Below are 24,005 nucleotides of genomic sequence, written 5' to 3' on the forward strand. Positions count from 1 at the left end.
TTCACCAAGTACTTCAAGTAAATAAAAAGTGGCCTTGATACAGGTATATAAAGTTCAGTTACCTCAGTTGTCCACCGGTTTATCTTGTTCCAAATAAGTTCATGTTTTGCTGTTTGCATGGAGCAATCATGACAACACCATATTTTTTGGCCCCTTCCAGTGATTCTGCCACAAAGGGAGATTTTCTCTGAGCTTTGGAGGTTGCCCTCAGACACCTCCTTTATCAGCTCAGGATCTCTCTCTGTTTAGGACCACCAATCTCTCCTGATTCACTGTTGTTGGCTCCTCCCCTCCCCGTATGTAGGACTTAAACTGAATTTTAGTATTAACACCTCCGGATCCAACATGAACTTTATGCTTTAATTGAAAACTTCCATTTTAAAAAGCCAGAAAAAATCCAGTTCTTTAAAAATCCTCTTTTTTGTCAAAATATGGCTATTACTCCTGTGCAGTGAATTCATGACTCCGAAAGCCGAGATGTGGATTGACATTGTGCCTGCAAGGAAAAGGATGCTAAGCATTACATAGCAAAGGTTGACTATAGCACTGATGGTAGTCAAGATAATCTGCAAACTCCACCCTTGTTCTCACCATTGTTTAAAAAACAGACTCCAAACAAGGGAACAACCCAGAATCTAAGTCTTTTTTAAAAAAAATCATATTAACCTTTTCTCACCAAAACACTAAATCATGCTATTTCTTTGTAAAGTTCTATAGATAGTTCTATAGATTGAAGAAATAATTAACAAATATGCACCAGTAATGTACATACACCACTTTACATGCTTTCCTTCTTGATACTTTATGCAGAAAATAATCTTGTAAGATAGGTTGGCCTGACAGTTGCTGACTAGCCAAAAAAGACAAATCAGTTCTTCATAGCTTCACTTAAACAGCTCTGCCCTGCATGTGAGTAGATGAATATACTTGGGATAGTACTGGCTGTCTTTATGTCCTACAGCATTCCAGCTAAAGCAGTTTATACAAACGGATGGACAGACGGACGGACGGACAGATGAATGAATGGACGGATGGATGGACAAACAAACAAACAGTGTGCTATTACCAGCTGCTTTGTTTAGGCTTGTCCCACATTATATAGACTCTCCATTTAGGAACGCAAAGAAAGTGTGTCAAATCCTTCATTGTCACCTATTTGGTCTCAAATCGACAAGAGTGCCTCTTAAGGAATTTTTCATTTCCCATGAGATTTCTTGTGGCTCTCACCTCCAGGTTAAGAGTAAGACAAGGAGCACTGTTTTTCTCATCCAGGTATCTGCAGTTTGTGCAAACTGTCTTTGTTCAAAGCTCACATTATTTCCCTTTGAGCAGAAAAACACACAAACACACACACACCAATGGGATATTGGTTTTAGGAAGCTTGAGACTGAATCCTCTCTCAGCTGTGTAGCACTTTTGGCAAGTCACTGCTACTTATTTGGACATTATAGGGAAAAGAAAGGGGCCCAATTTCCTTTTTGTTATTTGGTGACAGAAGTATCACTCTTCACTGGTATCCAAGGAAGCAGTGCCTTTCTAGGTGCAGAATACTGCTATTTCTTATTCATGCAAGCCCTTTCTTTCTGCTGATACATATGATGTGACCAAATGATGTGAGAAAGTAGTACTACATTATGTGAACTTAATGGTCAAACTGTAGGCTGTGCACCAAATAAAACAAACGGATCATATTCCATATAGTGCAACATGTCATGTCTAATTCTTTCCAAACCATCTTCCCACTATGTGAGTGCCTCAAGAAGAAATTCCTTTATACTTTGCTCAGAACACCCTCTTGACCACAACACTCCGTTGACCAATTGTTTTTCCTGGCTCAGTTTACTGTCTTTCATATTAGCTTCATATTTCAAACTGATAAATTGGCATTCAGCTGCTGGGGTTCTGGTTAAGCTCTCAAAACACCTCCACCATCTATATGATTTCAGTTTTAAATGATTGGCTGTGAGACTACATCTAGTTCAGTGAAGAACAGCAACTATTCATCATCAGGTAACAATGATAACAAATCTCTAAAATAGAGGAAATGTTGCAATAATTTTGAACAAATTTACCACTGGATGAGTGTCATAATGGCACAATGCATGGCTTATCCTTAACTCTGGAAATACTTTAGCTTTGTTTTAAGACAAGGGATTTAATAGACTAGATTTCACAGGCAGATAAATTTTATTATTTTTCTAGTCCTTGGAAACACTTGCCACACTTTACAAGTATCACATGGGGAAGACAGATAAGGGTTATTCAATATTGCAAAGTGTTTCAGAGTGGTGTCTCCCCTTGCTGCCTTTGGAAAATACATGTTGCATGAACTGCAGGTTTTTCATGCCATTTTTTAACTTACAAGAAGTCAGTTATCAATTATTTAGTGCATTTAAGGGCATGTTTGGTTTCTCATTGTGCTGTGTCTGAGTATTTCTGGGGTTGTGCTTCATTTTGGTCTGTGATCATATGCTTAGCTGGTGTCATCATTTAAGGACACACATTTTTCACAACCAGGTCCTTACTTGAACCAGGTCTGGACAGCATTTGCACCACTCCATTATCAGAGCTTTCACACTACAGCTAAAATGGCATGAAACCCACAAGTGATACAAAGCACATGATTCAAGGCCATGAAACCTATCATTATCACTGCAGGAAAGTTTAGTGGTGTTATTGTAGCAGAAAAAACAACAACATTCTACAAGGCAATTCTAAAAATGGGGACAGCCCAAACAAAAAATATATAATTTTCAAAATGAATTTGGATCAGTACCATATTTGGCACAGGTGTTGCAGACAGTCTGTGCCAAAACTTGGGCAAAGGGTTTTTGAGTAATGATTTTTTAAAGTAAAATTGCTTTACTGACCCACCCCTGGTGCAGAAACAAGTGATCTTAAATGTTCTCAAATTTAAAACGACCTAAGCCATAAACAGATGTGCAGTTCCAGTAATTAGATACCCAGCTGGAATAATAGATTGGACCCAAAATTAATTAGAATAATTGGATCGAAAAACAGGGAATCTAATGAACATGCATCACATACTCCATCCAAAAAGTGATGTAGACAGATTATATTTATCACGAAAAAAATGGAGGCTTTTGATTACTGCAAATACAGCAGGTAGCAGATGAAGGAAAAAGGAGCCTAAGTCTCCTCATCTGTGAATATCCATATACTGTACAAACAGATTACAAAATTAGACATGATAGAGTGGTGAAGTTAGTGCACTGGTCATTACGCAAAAAATGTAACATGCTAGCCTCCAAAAACCCATTGGAACATCAGGTAGAGAAGATGTCAGAAAATGATGAAGTCAAGATTTTGTGGGATTTCTGGATCCAAACTGATAGACATCTTGACATAACACACTGGACATTGTTCCCCCAATGGAATAAAGAGGCAAGTCACCGGTGCTGGAATTAATTAGGGCTACATTTTATTGAACAGGTAATGTTAACTCTTGCTGTTCTCCAACAGGAGGGCCTGCGATAGTGTGGAATTGGCTTTGAGGCTGAAGGTCTCACCAGACCCCCTCTCCAACTACATTCAGGCAAGTCCCACGCCCTGTTGTCATGCAGTCCCTTGGACAGTGTGATGCTAGCCAGCATCTGATGTGACCACCCCCAGGCCTGTAAGCCCCCTGTCATTGACAACCTTGCCCTGGGGAAGGCCCCAGCATGTACTCCCCCCGGCACTGTAACCTCAGGATCTGCAGCACCATGAGGTCAGACAGGCTATCAGCTCCCTTGCACTCCCTGGGCACTCACTGATCCTTGTTCTTTCCACACTACATGCCACAGAAATGGTGCTAGCTCAGCTATGCTCCATTTCCCCCACCAAAATGAGAATCTCAGCCTGCAGGCCCCTCTATAAATCACTCAAAAGTATCTTGATAACCTGTTCTGAGAAATGAACACCATCACCTCTATAGAACTCTGGCCTATTCAAATGGATGTCTGTATGGTCTACAAACTGAAACCAGGCCCTGGCTCACTGCCCTACAAACTCCTTATTAACGTTCCTCTTAACATGGTTTAAGCATTGCAAGTTACATGCTGCCCTCCAAATGTAACATAAATAATAGTAGACCAAAAAATCCTAGTTGCAAGAAACCTGTACTTCCAATCTTGCAAGTACCTCATCGCATCAAAGATAACAGCTTTGCCACAACACTTGGCCAAATCATTACTTGATAGGCTGTTTTTCAAAACTCTGCCCACATCATTCCCCTCTGTTCTTTCCATTCCAGCCAGATGGAGTCTCCCAGGCCTAAATCTTGGCCCCGTGATGTCCTGGCAGTATACTTAGCTGCCCAAAAGATAAAACTGTGGCCCACCAGCTGGATCCTCCAACGTTGCATGGGCATGTCAATACCTGGAAACAAAATAACCAAGAGCCAGTCTCAGGCCTAAAGCTGCAGCATGTCGTGAACATAAAGACTGTACTACTTTGATGACCACCTCCCCAATTTCTTGATGGGCTCCGAGCTATATCCCAATGTGGCTGCCATTGAAGCTGCCCCAATGTGAAATGAATGGGTTCCAAAATGCCAGTCCTGCAAGCCGACATACTATAATGCAAAAAAGTTGGTAAGCTTCCGAACCTGATACAGTGGTGCCTCAATTTATGAATGTCCCGACTTACAACCATTTCGATTTACAACCAGCTCCAGCCATTTGCTTCAACTTGCTGCCAGAGTTTTGAGCTATAATGAAAAAGGGGGGGGGAGGGAAAAAGGCAGGGAATTCAAATTGCTAACCATTGGTAGGTGAAGAGGCTGCTTCTTTGTAGCTCTTTCACCCAACCGTTAGAGTGAGTGTGATCAGAGGAGGCTTTGGATTGCTTGGTAAGGTAAGGTGCTGCTTTCTGCTTAAAAAAACTGTTCTAGGTGGTTTTTGCAGTGTGGCTTTGGGCTGAGGGGGTTATGTTTCTGTGCTGTGATAGGTCTTTGGGGGTTTGTATCAATTTCCCCCCCCATTTCCGATGGGTCTTGGGGGATTGCTTTTTGATTTTTCCCCCCATGTCCAATGGGTCTTGGGGTGTGTGTTTGCTTTTGGGGTTTTTTACCTTCCATTTCCAAAGGGTCTTGGGGGGTTTGTTTGCTTTTGGGGGGTTTCCCCTACTTCCAAAGGGTCTTGGGGGGATTGTTTGCTTTTTGGTGTGTTTTCTCCCATTTCTGATGGGTCTTGCAAGGTTTGTTTGCTTTTCTTACTTTCTGCTCTTATTTGCATTTCCAAAGGGTCTTGCACTGTTTGCTTGCTTTCTGCTTTGCTTTTTTGCATTTCCAATGGGTCTTGCATGCTTGCCTTGCTTTCTGCTTGGCTTTTTTTGAATTTCTGATGGGTCTTGCACGCTTTGCTCACTTTCTGCTTTGCTTTTTTGCATTTCTGATGGGTTTTGCATGTTATGCTTGTTTTTCTCCCCCCCCCCCCCTTTTCGGACAGAATAGATTAATTGTGTTCCAATGTATTCTTATGGAAAATGGTGCTTCGACCTATGACCATCTTATGGAACAATTAAGTTTGTAAGTCTTGGCACCCCTGTATCTGGTTAATGGGAAACCAAGTATCCCTGATATTACCCCCTACACCTCAAGAATGTCTCCAACACCTGTACCGGGCAATTTTCTGTAAGGGAACAGGGACCCAAAGTAACATAAGTCCCCTTACCAACCTGGTCCAACTTGGACCAATGGATGCATAGCTGAATTCCTCCATTTAAAATAGACACATTGTCCAACTGTAAGGCCATACGCGAGATGTCATTTTTAGCAGCTGCCACTACTTCCCTAACCCTCGAGGTTCCAAAAAAAAAATGCAATTAGCATGGCTGCTTGAATAAGTGCAGCCTCATTGGTTTCCCAACAGAAGGTGCCCCACAATCTGCTAAATCTAACCAGTATGTCTGGAGTCATAGGAGACCTGTCAGCGGTTGCTCTCACCCATTCCTTGTTCCACTCCTCAATCATCTTCCTGACCCTAAAATCAACTGTGGAATCTTGAACCCCTAGTGTCTTGAAGTGCCAATGCGGACATTTTGTCCTGAATCAAATTGGGGACTAAACCCTTCCTATGCAGTTAAACCGCAAATTGCTGTATGTGCTCCACTGGCACTGGCCATAATGATTCCAATCCCTCTACAACCTGAAATAGCCTAAAACTCTTCATTCACTGCTGTGTACCTGCAGCAGGTACTTGGGGCAACTGCCAGTCCTATTGCTCTTGTAGCTTCCCTTCTCCAATCTGCCATACCTCTACTGGAAGAACTTCAGACAACCTCCTGGAGCCAGCACCCTGAACCGCTTGTTCTCCTGTCAGGACAGGGCATCAGCAACACCCTTATCCAGACCGGAAATATGCCGTAGAGGTACAACAATGTTACATTGTAAGGTGTGCAACACAAACATCCTAACTTGCTCCATAACCCACTCGGATGTGGATGTTGTTCTTAATGATGTGCACAACTGCCAAGTTATCACACCAAAATTGTACCAAAGAATTCACCCATTCCTGGTCCCATAAAGAAAAAGGCACCCATTATGGGGAAGAAATCAAAAAATGTCAAGTCTCTCGTCAAGCCTGCTGCATGCTACTCATCTGGTCAGACGTCTGCACACCAGCACCCATTGGAATAAATGACAAACCACAGAGAGCCCACTGCATTGGCCTGCACCTGTAACTCTGCCCCCAAACTAATTTCAGTTCTCAAAAAATAATAAAACTTTTCAAAAATTGAACCCATACTTACAGATCCTGCCTCATTCCCCAAGTCATCTTGTTTTATGTTAAGGTTTGTGTAGGCCGCTCATAGCCTCGCATAACCTCCTAATGAACACCCTACCAGGAGCTACTTCTCTGCAGGCAAAATTAAGGTGCCCGACTACTTCCTGAAGATCTTTGAGGGTAACTTTTCTTTGGCTGATTAAATCATTCAATATCCTAAAGTTCAGCTATTTTCACCACTGACAGCCTACAGGTCTGTTGCCAGGTGTCTAATTCTATACCTAAGAAGGTTAAAACTGTGGCAGATCCTTCTCATTGGTCAATGGAAGCCCTAGTTCATGGGCCATCAACTGAAAGGCCTCTAGCAAAAACTTGAATCCTTTTCCCCACAAAAAAGAAAGTCATCTAAATAATGGGTGGAGCTATGTAATCCCATCCTGCCTCACAGCTCCCACTCCAAAAAGGAGCTGAAATGCTCAAAAGCTGTGCAGGAAACTGAACAGCCCATTGGTAGGGCTCTGTCCATAAAGAATGTGTCTTTGGAAGCAAGCCTAACAACTCAAAATAATCGGGATGAATTGGGAGGAAGCAAAACACAGATTTAACATCATACTTTGCCAATTCATCTCCCACCCTGCAGGACTGCACCATGTGCATGGCAGTATCAAAAGTGGTATACAGTACTGCACTGTGCAGAGCTCCTACGCAATGCCATCTGGATCAGCCAGGTGATGAATGAGTCTAAACTCTACTGGAGCTTTTTTGGGATCTAGTCCAAGAGGGGACACCCTGAGGTTGAGCACTGGCAGGTGATGAAAGGGGCCAAGAACTCTGCCTTGACACACTTCCTTACCTAGTTTGGCCCTAACCATATCCTCCATCCCTATGACTGACTTCAAATTGTTCGCAAATGCAGCCTTCCTCTCTCCTGTCACGGGAATTGGAAGCCAAACTGAAACCCATCAAACAAACAGGCAGTGTCTTCCTTTCTTGGATATCTCACTGAACATTTTCCTAGCACCCTAACTTTAATGGGCCTGGGTCCCTTTAGGAGTAGTAGAGGGGCCATCTGGCTTCCTATCACCACCTGCCTCCTTGCTGCCCCCTTTTTGTGGTTGTCCCATAAAACATCTTGCACTAGCATGATACCCTCCATATATGGAGCATTCACACCATTGGTGACATGTCCAAAACTGAACACAGTACTCTAGATGGGGGCTAATCAGTGCTGGATAGAGGAGAACTGGTACATCACAGGATTTATAGACTATATTTTTGTTAATGCATCCTAAAATAGCATTGGCCTTTTTTGCAACCACATCACACTGTTGGCTCATATTCAGTTTGTGATCTACAATGATTCCAAGATCCTTCTCACTCAGTATTACTAAGCCAAGGATCCCCTATCTTGTAACTGGGCATTTGGTTTTATTTCTCGAGGTGTAGAACTTTGCACTTATCCCTGTGAAATTTCATTCTGATGTCTAATTAAAATTGGGGTTGCTTTCAACTCAGAAAAGGAAGTGGCAATATCATTTTTCACTTTTAAGAGGCAATAGTCATTTGCTGAAGTAAGCTCATTCTGTAAAAGTCAGCTGTGTTGATCCTTTTCCCTTTTCTAAGGGGAAACTATACATTGAACCTTAAGTTTTTCATCAGTTTATATAAGATCACAATTTTTTGGTTGTGGGTTTTTCGGGCTCTTTGGCCATGTTCTGAAGATTCAGAATACAGCCAAAGAGCCAGAAAAACCCACAACAACCATTAGAACCCGGCCATGAAAGCCTTCGCGATCACATTTTTTTGCTCTACCAGCTCTACCACAAAGCAGATGGGCTTGCTTTCCCTTGATTCACATGATAATGGAACATAGAAGCAAGTCATGATCAATTAGACAAAACAGTTGTCTGTTATTTTATGTTTTAAGTATGGTAAGGTATGAGATCTGTATTCAGTGTCAGGTATATGTTGCATATATATGGCCTTATATTAGTTCTACTTTTGGGCTTCCATTTCTGCACACACACAAAAGGAGCATTCACGGCCCAGGGCATTTCAATTCAATTTTTTCCCCACAGATAAAATTTATCCTCATTTTCAATTGTTCACATATTAGCCATCATAAAAGGAATCCTTTGGAATCCTTAAGGGAGGCCTAGACTATACAGCACATGTTCTTCACTTGCTGCATTATGAGGTAGCATGTGAAATTGATTTATGATAAAGCAGAATATCTGATAGCAAAGGTAGCAATAAAACAGATGGGTCATTGGTATGACATATACAAGAGATATTCACCTAAAGCCAATTTCTTAGTACATTCTATTGTAACTCTATGCTTCATGATGATTGTATTGTTGTGTCTATTATATCATTATAGAAAGATTTTCATATTGTACACATAATTTGTATGGAAGCCACCTAGAGTGGACTGGTAGCCCAGATAGGCGGGATAAACAAACAAACAAACAAACAAACAAACAAACAAATAAATAAATAAATAAATAAATAAATAATACAGTAGCTGGGCATGACAATTTGTTGGTATGAGTGAGGGTGTGTGTTCATATCAGAATTAGATTAGACTAGTGTTTAAATTAGGTAATAATTAATAGAGGTGTCAGTTAGATTAGGCTGTGCTACCATTAATTAGTAGATAAATAGAAAAATAGTAGCAGTGTTATCAGAATAACATACAGTATTTTGATAATAAGGGGAGGTGGAATAACACGTTATGGTTAGAACATATTAATAATAGACAGTAATGGATAAAGCTGTGCTAGCAGATACACCACTGTGGGACAAAAGCATTGTTTTGCTGATAAACATGCTTGACCTGTGCAGAAAAAGTGTCTAAAGGGCAAAGTGCTCTGTCTAGAGTAGAAACTGTAAATAAGTGTTTGAAGTAACGTCACCAGGAAGAGAACAGAAAAACAAACAACAGAGTCAACAGGAACTGGAAGAAAACAGCAATAGAATATGTGGCCAGGAAATGATGAGAAAGCAACTTCAGTTGGAGAATCCCAAAGCTGCAAAAATTTGTAAATGTAGGAGGGCTGCAGCCCCTATTTGGAGAAACACCCACAGAAACATCAACATGCACCCATCTCCCCCACACCCCTTTGATATCCCAGCAAGGTAGAAGTGTTGTTGTTGTTATTGTTTAGTTGTTTAGTCATTTCTGACTCTTCATGACCCCATGGACCAGAGCACGCCAGGCCCTCCTATCTCCCACTGCCTCCCGGAGCTGGGTCAAATTCATGTTGTTAGCTTCGATGACAATGTCCAACCATCTCGTCCTCTGTCGTCCCCATCTCCTCTTGCCTTCACTCTTTCCCAATATCAGGGTCTTTTCCAGGGAGATTTCTCTTCTCATGAGATGGCCAAAGTATTGAAGCCTCAGCTTCAGGATCTGTCCTTCCAGTGAGCACTCAGGGTTGATTTCCCTTAGAATGGATAGGTTTGATCTCCTTGCAGACCAGGGGACTCTCAACAGTCTCCTCCAGAACCACAATTCAAAAGCATCAATTCTTCGGCGGTCAGCCTTCTTTATGGTCCAGCTCTCACTTCCATACATCACTGCTGGAAAAACCATAGCTTTGACTATGCAGACCTTTGTTGGCAAGGTGATGTCTCTGCTTTTTAAGATGCTGCCTAGGTTTGTCATTGCTTTCCTCCCAAGAAGCAGGAATCCTTTAATTTCATGGCTGCTATCACCATCTGCAGTGATCATGGAGCCCAAGGAAGTAAACTCTGTCATTGCCTCCATATCTACCCCTTCTGTTTGCCAGGAGGTTAGTTTTTTTTGATGTTGAGCTTCAGGCTATTTTTTGCACTCTCCTCTTTCACCCTCACAAAGAGGTTCTTTAATTCCTCCTCACTTTCTGCCATCAGAGTGGTATCATCTGCATATCAGAGGTTGTTGATATTTCTTCCGGTAATCTTAATTCTGTTTTGGGATTCATCCAGTCCAGTCTTTTGCATGATGTATTCTACATATAAGTTAAATAAGCAGTGAGACAATATACAGCCTTGTTGTACTCTTCCCAATTTTGAACCAATCAGCTCTTCCATATCCAGTTCTAACTGTTGGTTCCTGTCCCACATATAGATGTCTTAGGAGACACATAAGGTGGCCAGGCACTCCCATTTCTTTAAGGACTTGCCATAGTTTGCTGTGGTCCACACAGTCCAAGGCTTTTGCGTAGTCAATGAAGCAGAAGTAGATGTTTTTCTCAAACTCTCTGGCTTTCTCCGTAATCCAGCACATGTTAGCAAAATGGACTCTAGTTCCTCTGCCCCTTTGAAATCCAGCTGGTATTACTGGGAGTTCCCAGTCCACATACTGTTGAAACCTGCCTTGGAGGATTTTGAGCATTACCTTGCTAGTGTGTGAAATGAATGCAATTGTACGGTAGCTGGAGAATTCTTTGACACTGACTTTCTTTGGGATTGGGATGTAGACTGATCTTTTTCCAATCCTCTGGCCACTTGCTGGCATATGGAGTATAGTACCTTAACAGCATCATATTTTGAGATTTTAAATACTTCAACTGGTATGCTATCACCTCCACTGGCCTTGTTGTTAGCCATGCTTTCCAAGGTCCACTTGACTTTACTCTCCAGGATGTCTGGCTCAAGGTCAGCAACCACAATATCTGGGTTGTCCGGGACATACAGATCTTTCTGGTATAATTCCTGTGTATATTCTTGCCACCTCTTCTTGATGTCTTCTGCTTCTGTTAGGTCTCTCCCATTTTTTGTCCTTTATCATGTTCATGTTTGCACAAAATGTTCCTTTATTATCTCCAATTTTCCTGGACTGATCTCTGGTTTTTCCGTTTCTATTTTCCTCTCTTTCTTTGCACCGTTCATTTAAGAAGGCCCTCTTATCTCTCCTTGCCATTCTTTGGAAGTCTGCATTCAATTTTCCATAACTTTCCCTATCTCTTTGCATTTTGTTTCCCTTCCCTTCTCTGATATTTGTAAGGCCTCGTTGGACAGCCACTTTGCTTTCTTGCATTTCCTTTTCTTTGAGATGGTTTTTCTTGCTGCCTCCTGTACAATGTTACGAGCCTCCATCCATAGTTCTACAGGCACTCCAAATCGAGATCCTTAAATCTGTTCTTCACTTCCACTGTGTATTCATAAAGGATTTGGTTTGGATTATACCTGTCTAGCCCAGTGTTTTTTTCTACTTTCTTCAGTTTAAGCTTGAATTTGGCTATAAGAAGCTGATGATCAGAGCCACAATCAGCTCCAGGTCTTGTTTTTGCTGACTGTATAGAGCTTCTCCATCTTTGGCTGCAGAGAATATAATTAATTTGAATTCAGTATTTCCCATCTGGTGATGTCCATGTGTAGAGTCGCTTTTTGTGTTGTTGGAAAAGAGTGTTTGTGATGACCAGCTTGTTCTTTTGAAAAAACATTTAGTCTTTGCCCTGCTTTGTTTTGAACTCCAAGGCCAAACTTCCTGTTATTCCTTTTATCTCTTGACTCCCTACTTTAGTATTCCAGTCCCCTATAATGAGAAGAACATCTTTCTTTTGTTTCAGTTCTAGAAGGTGTTGTAAGTCTTTGTAGAATTGGTTAATTTCAGCCTCTTCAGCATTGGTGGTTGGTGCATAAACTTGGATTACTGTGATGTTGAATGGTCTGTCTTGGATTCATATTGAAATCATTCTATCATTTTTGAGATTGTATCCCAGTACAGCTTTTCCCACTCTTTTGTTGACTATCAGGGCTACTCCATTTCTTCTAAGGGATTCTTGCCCACAATAGTAGATATGATAATCATCTGAACTGAATTTGCCCATTCCCGTCCATTTTAGTTCATTGACACCCAGGATGTCAATCTTGCCATATCATGGTTGACTGCATCAAGCTAACCAAGGTTCATAGCTCTTATATTCCAGGTTCCTATGCAGTATTTTTCTTTGCAGCATCGCATTTTCCTTTCACTTCCAGGCACGGCTGCAGCTGAGTGTCCTTTCAACTTTGGCCCATTTGCTTCATTAGCACTGGAGCTACTTGTCCTTGTCCTCTGCTCTTCCTCAGTAGCATGTTGGATGCTTTCTGACCTGAGGGGCCCATCTTTCAGTGTCATATCTTTTTAGCCTTTTGTCTCTGTCCATTGAGTTTTCTTGGCAAGGATACTGGAGTGGCTTGCCAGTTCCTGCTCCAGGTGGATCACGTTTCGTCAAAACTCTCCACTATAACCTGTCCATCTTGGGTGTCCCTGCGTGACATAGCCATAACTTCTCTTAATTATTCGAGCCTCTTCACCACGAGAAGGCAGCAATCCATGAAGGGGAGGTAGAAGTAGGGAATGTAAGTATGGTTATGTGCATATATAAATACATGTAAGGATGTAAGTGTCTGTATGTATGTGTTTTCATGCATTCATGTGTATTTGTATATTGTTGTGATTTACTCAGTATTTCAAATTAAACTAAAGAACATGAAAATCCAATTGGTCTCTGTGGCACTCTGTCTGATGTACCGCCCATAATCAGCTGTAAAGAACCTCACATAATTTGTAATAAGGATCAGCTGGTACATCAGATGATCCACTTGAATCATCAGCAATAAAACCAGTGTTGGCACCCAGCAGTAGTACTGGAAGTTATATTTTTCACAATGGCTGCACCATGGTGTCATTCTGGTTTATAAAGTGATACAAGATATAGTCTTCAAGCACTGCAGGAAATGTCCCAGGGTGTCACATCATTGAATGGATAGCATGATTAAATTATCAGATACACACACACCACTCAATTTGTAAACACACTCAAAAAATGTGCCTCAACCACAAGAATTTCAACAAATTTTCTTTCAGTTTCAAACAATTTTGAAAGTATTTTATTTACAAGTGTAATTAAACAAGAATTGGTTGAAATATGGAGAATATTTCTGACACAGCAGTAGTGTATGTTTTGCTCATTATGCCTTTCATGACTAACAGCCACAAACTGATTCTTGAAAATATGTTCCTGGTAGCATCCCAATGATAATTGCAGTGTTTGTTCTGGACATTTATGACAACTGATATGGGCTGAACAATTCACACATTTAAATCATTACTTATTGCAAAAATCAAATAATAAACATGTGTGTGTGTGTGTGTGTGTGTGTGTGTGTGTGTGTGTGTGTGTGTGTGTGTGTGTGTGTGTGTGTGTGTGTGTGTGTGTGTGTGTGTGTGTGTGTGTGTGTGTGTGAAGAACCATCCCCAAATCCACATGAATCAAGGTTTAAGAAATAAGGTCATACACATGCATGTGAAACCAAACATTGGGCACTAATAAAACTCCAGATGAACAGAAGTCACAAACCTTTAAGAGAAGAGACGCTATGATAAAAATCTGAAGAAAAAAGAATTGTAAGCAACATCCAAAATAACAAGAGAATAAATCAGTGAGATGTGAATGCTTGAGCCCTACACCAATAACAGACATTTTAAATTGACAGTCTCCAACTCCTATGGGACATCTTAGAGCAAGATGATTGGTTGGTGAAATTAGACTGGAATGATGTCTCTCTGTCCTGCAAGTGAAAGAATGTCAAAGGTTCCTCTGAGCCTTGCTGGGAAGGCAATGATTTGGCAGGACTCCAGATTACCATTTGGCTTCTTGTCAGCTCTATGGTACCAGCCTTCTGTGAACTACAGCTCAAAGTAATAGTCTGTTTAGACAACATGCTGATTGTAGTGGAGAACAGAGAGCTGTTAGTAGTGCAAGCTGTTTTGGTCGAAAGAGTGGGACAGAGCCAAGACTTCCTTCAAACTTTGGCCCCCATCCAATGCTTAATTCAGTTCCTTGGATGTACAGTGCAGAAGTCTGTCTGTTTTGAGAGATTTCTAGCCCATTACAAAATAGCTAGTAAATAGTCAACAGCAAATAATAGGCTTTTGAATGGTGCAAGTTATCTTTCTTCGGGATTTAACTTAATATAATAGAATTTTTCTTAGGTCACCCTGGCAAAACCCTTAAAGATGAATGTTCTGTTCTTATTTTGCAATGTTGGGAAACAAGCAATTGAGTTTCCCCTTTAATATCTTTACATTGAACAGTAACACTACTCCTTCCTTCCAAATTTGTATTGAAATAATAGACCTGAAATTAAATTTTTCTGCCTATTGAACCCATTCAATTTTTTATATAGCATAACTTCATGATAATCACTGTGCCGTCCACCCAGGTCATGAATATTCATATGTTATCTGCATGGACCAATGAGAGTGCTGGAGAGGAGGAGTCACAAGATAGAAGATTCTCTGCAGGAGGAGGGGGAGAAGAGATTGGAGTTTGAGAAGAGTTGAGAAGGGAGGTTTTGGAATTGGAGAGGATTTGCAGTTGAGAGTGAATGAAGTGAGATGTTTGGTTAAGAGTTAAAGACATTGATTGTACCTTCATCACCTGTATTAATAAACAATTTCTATTTGGTTCCATTTAAAATGATGCATGGCTTGGGCATCTTTTATTAATAATACATAATGTTGATGTAATCAACTGGTGGCAGCTGAAAGACATGTAGCTTGTGCCTTGTGTTTGGTGAAGCAACCAAGGGACAGGCAGGAACATGACAATCACCAACTTCTTTAAACTCTACCACCTTATCAGCTAGAATGTGTTTTCCTTGCCCTCTTTTCCCATCCCTGATCAGCCCCTTTCCTTCAGTCTGTTTTAACTTTCTTACCTCTTAAACTCCTTTGCAACTTGTTACGACTTGAAAATAACTGTCCACAAGCAAGAACAGAGTGCTATCCCAGGTCTCTGTATCTTGAAAGAAGAAGGGTAGGTAAGTTAGGTGAAGAATTGGAATTGGTACTTGACACTGGAAACTTTGTTTATCCCTAGATTTGACCTTCTGAAATGAAACATGTTAAAGTGTTGGTTCTGAAAATTCAAACTTAATTTTCAATTGTTCTTAAAATTTTTAGTTCAAATTACTTTAAGAATTCACACCACACTGAAAAAAAAACCATGTCCAAAGTGTTCCCTCATTATGAACATAATGACTAAAGACTGCAGCAAAGTTCCCCTTCAGTTAAAAAGTCTAAAGAAGTTAACTGCCTAAAACTGAAGGTATGTATTTGACATCATTGATCTTTCTCAAGGACAATGAGAGAGAAAACTAGCAAGGCATAGGAGATGCCTTCCAGCATTCAATTCATCATCAGCTATCTTTAAATTCAGCATAGTTTGCTCAGGAGGGCTCTCCCAGGAAACTGTCCAGAGACAAAAGAATTTTGCATGGACATAGAAATGTGATTACTGTCACTCTTCATTTCTTTCTTTACAAAACACGTCTGCAGCAATAGATGGTGCCTTGCAGCAAGGTCTTGCTATCCTCATTTTTTACCAGGGCAACACAGTCCTTTTTACAAGTCCCAGTTTTATCCTTTACATGAACAAAAGTTGGCACCTACTGTGCTATCCTTTGATAGTGGCATTCATGTAAAGTTCTTGATGGAGTCCGATAGCTGAGTTGATAGCTGCAGGATATCTTCTGCGTGCTTCCCATTATGTTCCATGGTATGAACTAAATGAGATACGGTTTGACATGCGGTGGGGAAATCTTGACTCTCATTCCAAGGATTAGGTCTTGGGGGCCAGAAACAAGTTGAAGCCCTCACCTAATATGCTAATACAACATATTTTTATTCCAGGAGTTACTTTTTCAAGTGGAAAAAGGCAGCTGCTATTCAAGCATGCAAAGAAAAGTAATCACAGACACAGTGATCACAGACACAGAGACTTTAATATATATGCTCAAGCCATTTCTTTACACACACAGCACCCCTTGACCTAAACCATGATATGATGGACATTTTGCTAGTAACATATATTTTATCCAGGCAGGGAGAACTGCGTTTTCTGCCCAGGCACACAGGCAAATGACTCCCACAAATTACTGTCAAGCCTATATTCATTCACACGTGTCTATTGAAAACTGATTCCCTGGTAGACAGGTGATCATAAGCTGGATTTATTGCAGTTTGTGAATCTGTCAAGTTGGCAGCTGTGCATATTATTCATTCAAGCAAGATATTTGCATGGCAGTCGTGGGAGTCATCTCATGTCTGAAAATAAATAAATGAGCAGATTTCAACTAAGCAATACAGAATATCACTACTTAGAGTTTAGACTGCCAACAAAGGACAGTATTTCATAGTGCTATGCCTCCATGGAAACGTATTTATAATCATATAGATTTTCACCTGAGTGGTGCAACTAGAATAGCTGTCCTTAACGACACCTATGTGCTTTCGAGTTCAGCAACATGGGTACAGGGATGTGGGCCCATGTGCTGTACAATCTTGAATTTGGGACAAGTTAGCAAATAGTTTTCAGCTACATCATTTATTTTTTCCTGCTCAGAAATATTAGCAGAAAGCTGCATCCCAATAGGAATTCTATTGGGTAGAATGGGTGTAGGAATTTTGACCTTTGTCCCCCCCCCCAAGAGTACTGATTGAGATTGGTGTTCTCTCATCAGCAATATACATTGGGGAGCCCTCTATTTCAAACTAATGAAGTATGACAAATGGGGGGATAGAGTAAAGGGAGATGGGAAATAGACAATAGTTGGAATGACTGTTATAAGGGGCATTGGAAAGGAAACAGGTGAAGCTATCAGTGATGCTTGAGGTATGGAGCGCAGCAAACTTACTTTTTGTATCGATTTCTTTTTTCTTTTTTTACTGCTACTACTGTTAGAAATCAGGTGATGGTACCAGTGTGTGGCAGAAAACCTGCCAGTACCACCTTCTTTTAGCAAATTCACAGTGCTAGAGAGACTCATGAATCTGTGTTGCCAGAGTCCAGGGCTGGCATAAGACACTATGTTATCTGAGTCCAGAAATTGACATTATGAATTGCCTGTAGTCACTGTACCCTAATGTTGGAGAGAAGTGAATTGCAGCTGTCTTCCAGGTTTGTGAAACCAGACTTCAAAGGAATCTTGTACAGAAATTGTGAAGAACAATAACTGAAAAAAGCAAGCTAATTGCATATTTCCAGAAAATGGGACAAGATGCTACTGAAAGACAATCTGACATCTAGACATTTTGAATAGTTAAGGATTGTTCCCTTCTGAACATGGGCAATCATTAACATCTGATTTTTCTCTAAGATGTAGCAACAAAAAACACCCTCCTCATTTCAAGTGCATAAATGCCAAAACAAGCACAGTATTTTGGAACAAAGGACAGGAAACACCAGAAAAATAAAATGATTTAAATAACAAGCAACATGCTGCCTTCTCTTGACTCCTATTGTCTGCTCCCTGACGTGATTGCCCCATCTTGCCTAATGGTAGGGCCAAACCAGCTAGAGACCCTATTTCATGCCCTGTATTGCGATTTTCCTTTGCCTGTAATCTTTTTATTCCTCTCACCACATCCCAACAAACATTTCACAGTTCTGTAATTAGTAATATGTATGATAAAGAAACTATCAGAGAGATTGTATGTCCAGCAGGATGACATCTATAGGACAGGCCTTATGGAATATGTGAGAGAAGAAAAATAAATTATATTTTACAGCTTTAAAATATTTGCACATTTCTGACAGACACCTGGTGATGTATGGATGGAATAAACCTCAGACATCCACTTTGCATTGGGAAATGGCCTAACACTGAGAAGCTGATTTTAAGAGCTCAGTTGAAGCTGGCAAACCATGGGGGGGGGCAAGGAGGGAGGGAGACAAGGAAGCAAGAAACAGCTGGAGCTGGGCTAACTTCCAAGACAAAACATTCATGATTGATGACTAAAAGTAAGTCCATATTGGACCTCTTCCTTTCTGGCTTTTATTAACTCTTTAACAGCTATCAGTATGTGAAGACGCATGCATGGAAATGCAATACACTGTTGAAAAGGCAGATTTATAGTCTCAAATGTTGGTTATGAATCTTGTTTTTATATGTTGAATTCACTCATCAAAATAAATGTCTGTGTGACTACCTATATCTCTACTCACCTTGGTCCTGCACATTATATGCCTCAGTCTCATGCAGCTGCTACTTGTTTCAACAGGACGTGCCCAAAGCCTCTTTGTGGACTTCACTAAGGTTTTCTGGATATGACCATTCAACTGCATGGTTCAGACATGGTTATATAAAATTTCTGGCTAGTAGCCAGAGTTAGTAGCATGGCATAAAAACAGCATGTAATGTGGGAAGAGGATGTGTTTCATGTAAGGAAAACATAAGAGTCCAGCTATCAAAATTAGTTCCTGCTACATATGTGATTTTCAAACTGGAAAACCTGTGAGCAAGCAGGGAACATGGTCTTATTGACCAATCTGATGCATGTCATTTAGTCTCACCTTAGACCATCCACCTATGTAGCATAAATATCTGTATGAGGGCTCTGCTTTTCACATGCACAGCATCACATACAAAGGCATCCTTGCAAGTCAGAATGCTATGCCATCTGGCTTTCATGCAGATGCTAGGGTGGATCTATTTGATATGGCATGTTGGCTAGAAAAGTATTTGGTGAGGTCCCATGTTTTGCTCATGTTTTTAGGTTGCCCATTTTACTATGCCTGCATAGGACTTCTCTAAGTAGAGTACTGTTCAAACATACAGCGTTTTGGCTGATCTATATTGATTGTATCCAGGACTTCTGAGACCTGCATTCAAATCCTCACTATGGAAATTCATTGAAAAGTTGTGAGAAAGGACTATTAATATATTATATTATTTATATATATTACAAATACATATAGTAATATTACTGTCTCCCACTCTTAGAAAAAAGACAAAGAATAAAAGGATTTTCTCTTCACAGCAAGATTTTTCTGTGCGATTCCCCACTTCTCCAGGAATCATATAGTAAATTTTACAGGATTTCTTCAGTCTTCTGAAGCTGAAAATTGATACTGAGATCTCCATTTTTCGCCCTGGGATCTGAGATTTCTTAGGGAAAAAAAAATCCAAAGGAAGCCATGTGATCATTACATGATACAAATATAGGTGAATGTGACACCTTTATTAGACTACTAAAAATCAAACAATTAATGTAAGCTTTCATGGAATAAACATCTTATTATTCAGGCACATACCAGTGAATTGTGATTTGTGCAGAAAAATTGTAAATGAATGTCCCAAAATACATGGCAAAGTTTGCCAAACACAATTTTCTTCAGCTGTATTTAAAGCTAGTAACAGGCAGGCTGTGGGGGTGTGGTTTAATGCTTCATCTCACATGATGTGGTTGGAAATTTCAACAGTATTCAGACAGAGGCAGTCCGTCACTCTGCTTAAGCCTCCCCTTCCTCAACATAGGCTGCTTTGGAAAATGAAGCCCTTCTGAAGAGCTGTCGACTACGGAAGATAGAAAACCCAGCAAAAAATAATCAAAATCCTTTATGGTGAGACTCTCTGTGATTTGTCTTTTTTCTTTTGTTAGTTCCTGGTCTGTTTGAGCTCCTCCTCATAGTTATTTGATTTTACCCACCCCCTCCCTCTGAACAGCAGCTTGGAGCAAGGAGAGCTGTGAGGTGTGGAGAAACTGGATTATAAAATGGGAGCAAAACTGAAGAATCAACTGACAGTCAAATGTAAATGAAGAGTTAAAAAGTGTATTTGGTTTTTCCTTTATGGCATCTGGTAAGACCTCTTGGAAAATTACAGGAAACTTTCTCTGAAAAAGAGGGATCTGTCTTTCTAAACCTACTACAACTCCTGCATAAAAAGCAGAAGTGCCATTTTGGCAAAGCACGTACTGAGTAGACAGTATTTGTTCTTTTTTGTTTCTTTGCTACTGGCATACATCCAAAAACTCCCCAGGGAGTGTCAAGGCTATCCTGTAAGCATACAGGAATTAACTCATTACTTGCCGTTCAATAACGAGGAAAAAGATCTCAACTTGTTATAGGGAAAACCACTGGAGGGCAGCAGAGGACAACAGAGGACGCAGAAGATACAGTGTTGATATATCCAAAGAAGATACATTTCTTTACTGTGCGCCTAGACTTAATTTTGATCTCTGGAATTGTACAAACAATGATTATTGGCCCCTCCTAACCCATTGGGATCTAGTGGATATAATGCTGGTTTGATTTGTTCCTATCCTTTTATTTTGTTTTTTGTTTGCTTGTTTTTTCCTTTATTCTTAGAAAACTTTTTTCCCCTACTGCTTTTTCATTTTTGAAGTAGCTGGAATTTTTCTTTTTTGTTCCTTTTTCCTTTTTTGCCTTGTGTTTTTCCCTTCCTGATATTTTTTATTTTTATTTATTTTCTTTTTTTGGTTTAATTTTTGAATTTTTCAGAGCTTTATTCAATCTTGGGCTATAAATTTTGCAATTTAGAGGCATTGGAAGATTCCTTGGATTACAATCTTACAAAGATCCGTTGGGATCTCTAGAAAAGTATAAATAAACAAGCTACTAATGGAATACTTACATAAAGACTTGGCAATCCAGTCTGGGTTTTGGAATTACAATACAAACAAATTTGGGCATTGTTGGGGTTAACCAGTAACATTTTGTTAAGGGGCTGTTGACCCAAGCTGTTACCTTTCTCCCTTCTTCAACTTCATTTGTCAAAACCAAAGTTAGAAGATACAAGCATTGGAAATAATAGGAAAATGATTAATTATAGGGAAAGAACATTCACATTTGAGAATTTAAAAAAGAGAGAGACTCTAGGCAAAAGCTGCGATCCATTGGGGATATTGCCTCAAAGAGACCTATTGAGGAACTAAGAGATTATAAAATGTTATGTCTTTATTCTGGAGTTTCTAAAACTGTTAAGCTTGATCTGACATTGTAAGTGGTTAGCTATTGCCCTGTCATATAACATATTGTGAGCCATACTAGGTTAAGGGGGGAAGCTAGAATAGGCTTTAGGAAAATAAGTCCTAGTACAACTAAAGGCTCCAAAAAGACAGGATCTGCACCTCCCTCAGGAGCATCCTCAAATGCATCATTGACAACAGCAAGTCCAGCCCAACAGAAAAATGTAGGAGACATTATCCAAAAAGAACAACAGAGTAAAGAAATGCAAACCATTTTGGAAATGTCCACTGATATAAAACTAAACCAGCAATGCATAGAAGAAACAATTGGTATAAACCAAGCTAAATTAGAAAATAAAATGGAGGAGATTAACCAGCAGATTGTCACATTAGCTAATCAAATTGTGGAAACGAATCAGAAAGTTTAAGAAAATAAATTGCAAATTGAAAAGTTAGATGGAAAAATAATAGAAAACAAAAAAGAACTGGCAATATTGAAAGAGGAAGAGAAAAAAAGCCGAAGAAGCTTTGAAGATGTATGCAGATGCAACATTGGTATTAGAAATGGACAGAGCTTCAAACATCCTTAGATTTTGTAATGTTCCTGAAAATAAAGACATCAAGCTCTCAGATCAAAAGGAAGACGCCTTGGCTGAACTTTAATATATGGAGAAATCCCAGATGAACCAAGAAATGGACCAGATTTTCAGAATTAACTCAAGCTTTGCAAGAAAGAATAAGACCCCAAGGGATGTTCATATATTCCTGAGGAGGAAAGTTAAAGAGAAAAGGCTAAGAGAATACCCATTAAAGATCAAAGATAAAGAAATCAAAGTTTTAAAACAGATTCCATGGAAAATTCGAGAGATTAGAAAACAATACTTTCTAACAAAAAAACTAAATGAGAAGAACATACATTTCAGATGGCTGATACCAGAAAGAATTTTAGTAAATTGGCAGTCAAGAAGATTTAGGTTAGACAGTCTCAACAAGGCCAGAGACTTCTATGAGAAATATATAGCCACAGGGGAAGAACAAAGCTTCTCAACGGAGATAGAAGAAGAAAGACAGATAAGAGCATTTATAGATATGAAAGGGGAGGAATACAAGGAATGTCTAACAACCTATAAGACAATGCAATGAGAAAAACAAAAGGATGTCAATTACAAAACTGCTGAAAAGAGGAAAAGAGGAAAACCAGAGGAATCAACCCAACATATAAGTGAACAGGAGATAACAACAGTATTTTTAGGAAATATAAATGGACTGAATTCCCCAAAGAAAAGACGGATTTTTTTTTTCAAAGCTCCAAAAAGAAAAGACAGATACAATTGTTCTCCAGGAAACCCATATCCAAGAAAAAAATAGCAAACTATTAGAATGTCCTAAATAAGGTAACCTGTTTTACGCGTATGATCCAAAACAAAAGGAAAGGGGAGTCGCTATCTACGTGAAAGCCTATAAGGAATCCAAATTTATCTACACAGATCAAGAGGGAAGAATTCTAATGGTGGAAACAGAGATTAATAATAAAAATCATTGGTAGTTGCCATATATGCCCCCAATGAAGCGTTTTATAAGAGGCTTTATAATCTTCTAATGGAGAAGAACTATCAAAACATTTGTTTAATTGAAGATTTCAACGCGATAGTTGACCCAGCCAACAAAGGATTACAAAAAGAACCATAAAGGGAAAAGTAAAAGAAAGATATTACCTAAAATATTTTTGCAAATGGCAGAAGAGTTAAGGTTGGAAGACACTTGGCGTGGACATAATGGAGAAAAATTACAATATACATTTTATTCTAATAGACATGAATCCTGGTCCAGAATTGACATGGTATGGACAACAATTGATCGCAGGGTAGGAATAGATGAATATACAAACAAACATATGGGCAGATCACAACCCACTTAAAATTGTTTGGAAAGAAAAAGAAAAACAAAAAGGAAGATGGACACTTAACACAATGATTTTGAAAGAATAAGAATTCATAGACAAAGCAAAAAAAGAAATGCAATACTAGTTTAAAGAAAACAGAATACAGCACTCCTCGTCAAAGGTGATATGGGATGCAGCTAAGGCGGTATTCTGTGGCTTAGCAATATCATATATAATTAAAAGAATTAAAAAGAAAAGACAGAGACACAATAACATGAAAGAAGAATATAAAAAATTGGAATCAGAACTTCAAAATAACAACAAAATGGTGAAAAGGGAAATGAACTTGCTGAAACATAAATTGAACCTTATAGATACAGAAGAAATGGCACAATAAAGCTACATTTTTTGAAAACGCAAACAAGCCACGAAGATGGCTAGCATATAAACTGAAGAAACAGAAAGAAAGGAGACAAATAAATAGATTAAAAGATAAAAAGGTACCTTACAAACTCAAAAAAGTCAAATACACAGTATAATAACGGACTTCTATACTAATCTTTACAAAGCACGAGTGACAGATAAGAAGATAAAGATCTACCTGGAAAGAGCAAATCTCCCCAAACTATCAGAAAAAACTAAAAAGATG

At 39.5% G+C, this 24,005-nt stretch overlaps 1 long non-coding RNA gene across 1 annotated transcript in view; it reads left to right on the forward strand.

Annotated features, from left to right (window-relative positions):
- Positions 1 to 526: 526 nt before the first annotated feature.
- The window catches only part of LOC144589446 (uncharacterized), a 59,402-nt gene continuing 35,923 nt past the window's right edge, over positions 527 to 24,005 (forward strand). Inside the window, exon 1 of the long non-coding RNA XR_013545541.1 lies at positions 527 to 20,107. This is a non-coding gene — a long non-coding RNA (uncharacterized LOC144589446). The remainder of the gene's footprint in view (positions 20,108 to 24,005) is intronic.

Source organism: Pogona vitticeps, chromosome 5 (assembly GCF_051106095.1).
Source record: "Pogona vitticeps strain Pit_001003342236 chromosome 5, PviZW2.1, whole genome shotgun sequence".
In the NCBI taxonomy this organism is placed as follows: Eukaryota; Metazoa; Chordata; class Lepidosauria; order Squamata; family Agamidae; genus Pogona; species Pogona vitticeps.